This window comes from Humulus lupulus, chromosome 9 (assembly GCF_963169125.1).
Source record: "Humulus lupulus chromosome 9, drHumLupu1.1, whole genome shotgun sequence".
NCBI classification, from domain to species: domain Eukaryota; kingdom Viridiplantae; phylum Streptophyta; class Magnoliopsida; order Rosales; family Cannabaceae; genus Humulus; species Humulus lupulus.
The window spans coordinates 1,443,603-1,450,396 of record NC_084801.1 but is presented as its reverse complement, the minus strand read 5'-3'; the positions used below and the strand labels follow the sequence as shown (position 1 = coordinate 1,450,396).

The 6,794-nt window shown below is 32.0% G+C and overlaps 1 non-coding gene across 1 annotated transcript; it reads left to right on the top strand.

The window, feature by feature from the left end:
* Positions 1–3,237: 3,237 nt before the first annotated feature.
* On the top strand, positions 3,238–3,344 carry LOC133802713 (small nucleolar RNA R71). The gene has a single exon (XR_009877458.1). It is a non-coding gene; the product is annotated as a small nucleolar RNA R71 (small nucleolar RNA).
* The last annotated feature ends 3,450 nt before the right edge of the window (positions 3,345–6,794 follow it).

Sequence of the window (6,794 nt, the reverse complement as noted above, 5' to 3'; positions counted from 1 at the left end):
AGATATTTTAATGCAGCATGATCAGAATAGACAATAATTTTAGATCCTAACAAATAAGATCTAAATTTCTCCAATGCAAAAACAACAGCAAGCAATTCTTTTTCGGTTGTGGAGTAATTTAATTGAGCATCATTTAAAGTTTTGCTAGCATAGTAAATTACATGAGGTATTTTTTCAAGTCTTTGTCCTAAGACAGCACCTATAGCATAATCAGAAGCATCACACATTATTTCAAAAGGTATTTTCCAATCAGGAGGTCGAATAATGGGTGCAGTAGTCAACAAATTTTTTAATTTTTCAAAGGCAACATGGCAATTACTATCAAAGACAAAAGCATTTTCTTTTCCAAGTAAATGGCATAAAGGCCGAGAAATTTTGCTAAAGTCTTTTATAAATCTTCTATAAAAACCGGCATGGCCTAAGAATGATCTAATTTCTTTCACAGTTTTAGGTGGGGGAAGTTTTGAAATAAGGTCAACTTTAGCTTTATCAACTTCTATTCCATCAGATGAGATTACATGACCTAAAACAATTCCTTTTTTAACCATAAAATGACATTTTTCCCAGTTAAGCACAAGGTTTTTCTCTTTGCAACGAATTAAAACAAGTGAAAGATGGTGCAAACATTCATCAAAAGAGGAACCAAACATAGAAAAATCATCCATAAATACTTCAAGAAATCTTTCAACCATGTCAGAAAAAATCGAAATCATACATCTTTGAAAAGTCGCAGGTGCATTACATAATCCAAAGGGCATGCGACGATATGCAAAAGTTCCAAAAGGGCATGTAAAAGTAGTCTTTTCTTGATCTTCTGGGGCGATGGGGATTTGGTTATACCCCGAATACCCATCAAGAAAACAATAATATGCATGGCCAGCTAATCGTTCAAGCATTTGATCAATAAAAGGCAATGGAAAATGGTCTTTTCTAGTAACATTATTCAACTTTCTATAATCTATGCACACTCTCCACCCTGTTTGTACTCTAGTAGGGATTAATTCATTTTTCTCATTTTCAACAACTGTGATCCCAGACTTCTTAGGCACAACTTGAACTGGACTAACCCATTGACTATCAGAAATAGGGTAAATGATACCTACGTCTAACAATTTTATGACCTCTTCTCTAACTACTTCTTTCATATTTGGATTTAATCTTCTTTGACATTCCCGAGAGGTTTTAGCATTCTCTTCTAGATGGATTCTATGCATACATATGGATGGGCTAATTCCTTTAATGTCTCCAATGGTCCAACCTATGGCTTCTTTATGTTTTCTAAGGACATCTAACAATTTACCTTCTTGTTCTTTATCTAAAGCGGATGCTATGATAACAGGTAAGGTTTCAGACTCTCCTAGAAAAGCATATTTTAAATTTTCTGGCAAAGGTTTAAGGTCTAACTTTGGAGACTCAGAAATTGATTGAACATGACCTAAGGGTGAAAAAGGTTCAACTTTGGTTTCATTTAAGGGTATAGGCTCTACCAAAGAATTCACATCATCATTAGAGTCATCAACATGCAAGTTCATACCAAAGTATTTTTCACAAAAATCAAATAAGTCATTTCCATCATTTTCACAAATACTATCTATCATGTTAACTTCATGCACTTCTTCACACTCAACAGATTTAACCACATTAAAAACATTCAATTCAACAGTCATATTTCCAAAAGATAATTTCAAAACACCATTACGACAATTTATGATTGCATTAGATGTAGCTAAGAATGGTCTACCTAAAATGATAGGAATTTGAGCATGCATATTTTCCACAGGTTGAGTATCAAGAACAATGAAGTCAACAGGAAAATAAAATTTATCAACTTTTATCAAAACATCCTCTATAATGCCTCTAGGAATTTTTACAGAACGATCGGCTAATTGAAGAGTTATAGAGGTAGGTTTTAGCTCACCAAGACCAAGTTGCTTATAAACAGAATAAGGCAATAAATTTACACTAGCACCCAAATCAAGTAAAGCTTTGTTAATAAAATGATCACCAATAATGCATGAAATTGTGGGACACCCAGGATCTTTATATTTAACAAGACTCTTATATTGAATAATGGAACTAGCTTGTTCAGTTAAAAACGCCTTTTTAGGAACATTAGTGTTTCTTTTAACAGTACAAAGATCCTTTAAAAATTTAGAGTAGGCAGGAATTTGTTTAATGGCATCTAAGAAAGGGATATTGATACTAACTTGTTTAAAAACTTCTAAGATGTCATTATATTGGCTGCCTTTTTTAATTGGAAGTAATCTTTGTGGGAATGGGGCTTTTGGAATGAAAGGATGGATTGGAGTTTCTTTGTTTGATGAGTCATTGAGATTAGAACTAGGAGGCTGACTCTTTTCTTTTTCTTTTTCATTTTCAACCTCGGGTATGTAATCGGGTTTGACAATTTTCTTTCCAGACCTAAGAGTTGAAATTGATTTGACTTCTCCATTATGACTAGACTTTCCTATCTCATATTGACCTTTTGGATTAGGGATAGGTTGACTAGGGAATGTTCCTTTTTCTCTATCAGCTAAAGCAGTGGCGAGTTGTCCTACTTGTGTCTCGAGTTTGGTAATAGATTGAGATTGATTTTGTAGGATTTGTTGGGTGGATTGCATAAATTGTTGTAAAGTATCTTCTAAGGAAGGTTTTCTTTGTTGCGAATATGGTTGATTTTGTGGGGCATGAGCTTGGTTTTGTGTGTTGTATTGGTGCCCTTGATTCATTTGGGGTTGGTTTTGTCTCCATGAAAAGTTCGGATGGTTTCTCCAATTTGGATTGTAGGTGGACGAAAATGGGCTATCATTTGGTTTCCCATAAGTATGAAGTGCATTGGCCTCCTCAGAAAAGGCTTCTTGGTAGGAAGGGCATGATTGGGCATTATGGCAAGGACTAGAACATATAGAACAAACATCTTTTCTAGGTTGAATTGGAGAGTTTATAGTTTGGCTTATGGCTAAAGCTTCTACTTTTCTCGCTAATTTATCTAAGGATGTTCTTAAGTCTAATTCTTCTTTTACTTCATACCTTCCTCCTCTTTTTGGTGAATTAGTTGACCTAGACCTAGGATCAAAATAATTCCATTGTTGTGAATTGACAGATAAATCTTCAAGGGCGTCCCACGCCTCTTGTCCTTGAAATTTTAAAAATTTTCCAGTATGCATAGATTGAATCATTTGACGATTAGAGGGAGTCAAACCATCATAAAAATATTTTACAAGTCTCCATTTTTCAAAACCATGATGAGGACATTTTAATAATAAATCTTTAAATCTTTCCCAACATTCATAAAACTCTTCATTATCTTTTTGAAAAAACTCGGAGATTTCTCTCCTTAGACTATCAGTTTTAGACATAGGAAAAAATTTCAGTAAGAATTTATTATAAAGTTGATCCCATGTAGTTATAGACCCCGTGGGAAGGGAATTTAACCAGGCTTTTGATTTGTCTTTTAATGAAAAAGGGAACAATCTTAGTTTGACCGACTCATCAGAAAAATTTTGAAATTTAAATGTTGAGCAAATTTCTAAGAAATCTTTGACATGCATGTAAGGATCCTCTCTATCTAACCCATAAAAAGATGGCAATAATTGAATGATTGCGGGTTTAAGCTCAAAATGAGTAGCAGAAGTAGTAGGTAAAACAATGCATGAAGGAGCATTAGATGAAATAGGTGCAAAATATTCAAGCAAAGTTTTTTCAGGCACAACATTTTCATCAAGAATATTAGCAATAGGTTCCATGATGCTCAAATTTTTACTAACACTTTCAATTTCAAACAAAGATAAACGTCTTTTTACTAATCGTTTTTTAGAGTTACGTTCCCAATGATGCATACAATTTTTCACAAACAAGGCAACAAGGATAATCTCAAACAAACAATTTTCTGATGTGGAAGATCAGTTAAAACCGCAACCACAGAGCATACTTAGAATTTTTAAAGATTTCACAACAATATAATTCTTATGGTTTACTTGTCCCCAGGCCTATTTGATTCCACTTACTCGCGCACTACTAACAACTCCCCGAGGTTAATTAGTAGAGGCGGATGGGAATTTTGGTCAAATTTCCTTTAAGCAAGAATTGCTTATGGTGAAAGGACAAGATTTAGGTTTTTTTTTTTTTTTCAAGTATTTTTCACAATATTACGCTAAAATATTAAAGAAGACAAAGAAAAATAAGGCAAAAATTAAATAAGACTAAAATTTAAGCAAGAGTAGGGAGGCATAGCATGCCATCAACCATAACAAAATTAAGGTAAAAACTAGGAGGCACAAGTGCCATCAACTTAAACATAAGATAGAGGACTAGGAGGCAAAAATTGCCATCAACTAGCTAGGAGGCAAAATTGCCATCAACTAGTAATTTGCGGAAATTAAATAAAATAAAAATTACAACAATATAAATAAAGAAAATTACAACAAATGTCAAGAGGCACAAGTGCCATCAATTAACAAAGATATAAAAGAAATAAAATTACAACAAAATTATAACAAAATTAGGAGGCACAAGTGCCATCGACTATAAAAATTAAAAGGATAGATAGGAGGCACAAGTGCCGTCAACTAAAAAAAAAAAAACAATAAATATAAATATAAGTATATATTTTTTTTTATGGGTGGTTGAACCGTCCCAAATTTCTTTTTATCTTTTTTTTTTTTTTTAGATTTTATAGATATATATTTTTTTGTTTTTTTTTTTTAAGTGTAAAAAAAAATTAAAATAACTAGTAGAAGAATTCACTAACCTTGAGATAAATTCGTTTCTTTTCTCTTGCAACTCCCCGGCAACGGCGCCAAAAACTTGATGGACCCTAAACGGGTATGTTTAAAAATTTATATATCGCAAGCGCACGAATCGTCCATATAGAATAGTGATCGTAAGCAAGGATGTCGAACCCAAAGGAGTTGTCTAAAATCGAAAATGAAACTATTTTAAATCAAAAGTAATAAATTCTAACCTAGTTCCAAAGATTGATGAGTTTTAATAGTATGAACATAAAATGAAATATTGAAAAATAAAGCTTTTTAAGATAATGAAAATAAACCAATAATGAGTTGAAAATAAGTATTAAAAGAAAAGATTATTAAGATACTAGAATCCACAAAATGTAAGTTTAATAATATTTATTAGTATATTGATTCCCAAGTTTTAGTGATAGTTAAAATAATTTAAACTATCATTTTCCAAAAATATTTATAATTTTAAGCAAAATTTTCTTATAAAAAGATAGGATTTTTCTTCACTTTTCAAAATTATAATTTCAAAGCATTTAGTGTAAATCAATCTAATGAAATAACAAATAAATCAATGAACATTATTTATAAGGCAAAACATAATATTTTTGTTCTAAGCATGGATGTGTACAATTTAATGACACATCTTACACAAAGAATATTATGTTTATGCACTAATGAAGAACAAAGTGTAAAAATGTTCTAACAATCTAAAATACAAGATATTTAAGATGAAAGAAATATATGAAGAAGAAAAATCCATAGACTTTGTTGCATTACAAGGGAAATCAACATACAACATAAATACTACCTAGTTACAAGTTGCTTCATCATGATCTTAATAATCTTATGAAAAAGATTAGAAGCACATAACTAGAATAGAAATTACAAAATAAATGACATACATACTTGCAAAATGCTCTTGAAAAACCCAAATGGAAGAGAGAATGGTAGAGAGAAAATGAGAGAAAAAGATGGTAACCAAAAAATTAAGCACCCCAAAAATGGTCTTGAAAGTCCATATTTATAGCCAAAGTGAGTTTATTAAAATAATCAATTTAAATTAATTAAATTGATTAGATTAATTAAATAAAATAAATATGGTATGTAGAGGTAAATTATAGGGTGTAATGATGATGTTGTGGTGAAAATGTGTAGGAAAAAGGGTAAAAAGTTGGCATTTTTGTCATAGGGGACAAAGGGACAAATTGCATTTTTGTTGGGCTCAATAAGGGAAATGGCAGCAATGTGGTGGTTGGGTGTTGGAGGGGGGGCCACGGGTTGGGCCTAGAGTGGGCCTCACGTGGTTGGGCTTTTGGAGAAACACCATTTTTCTTGTTACTTTCTTTCAAAATTACCATCTTTCCTTTGATTTTCTTGCTTTTCAAGGGCAATAATTTTCCTACACAATAAATTATAAACTAAATTAAAATTAAATATTTTCATTAATAAAATATATCATATAACTCCCATGAAAACATTAATTAAAATTTAATTTACATAACATTTAATTTCAATAAAATCATATTTTTAGCATTCAAACTAACAATACTAATTTTAAATAATTAAACTACAACATATTATAATAACATATCTATAAAAACATATAAAAATCTAGAAAACTACAATAAGACTAATAAATTAAAAATTACATAAAAACTTAATAAGTTAATTAAAAACTCATGAACTAAGCAACAATTAGCATGTAAAACATGGTAAAATAACTCTATTTTGTAGAGTTATCAGCATGTTCTTTCCTATAAAAAAAATACAAAACTTTATCTATGTACACTACAAGAAATATAGTTTTTAGAGGCGGAATTATTACCGGCGGACTAAATCCGCCGGTAATGTGCAGTATATTAGCGGCGGAGTACTGGGTCCACCGCTAATACAAAATACCCGTAACTGACTTTTCAAATTTAATACCGGCGACCATTTTACCGGCGGGCTAAGGGATATAGCGGCGGGCCGGGGCAGCGGGTATGGTGATACCGGCGGAACCCGCCGGTAATAGTTTAAGACCGGCGGGGTAATACCGGCGGACCCCCGCTG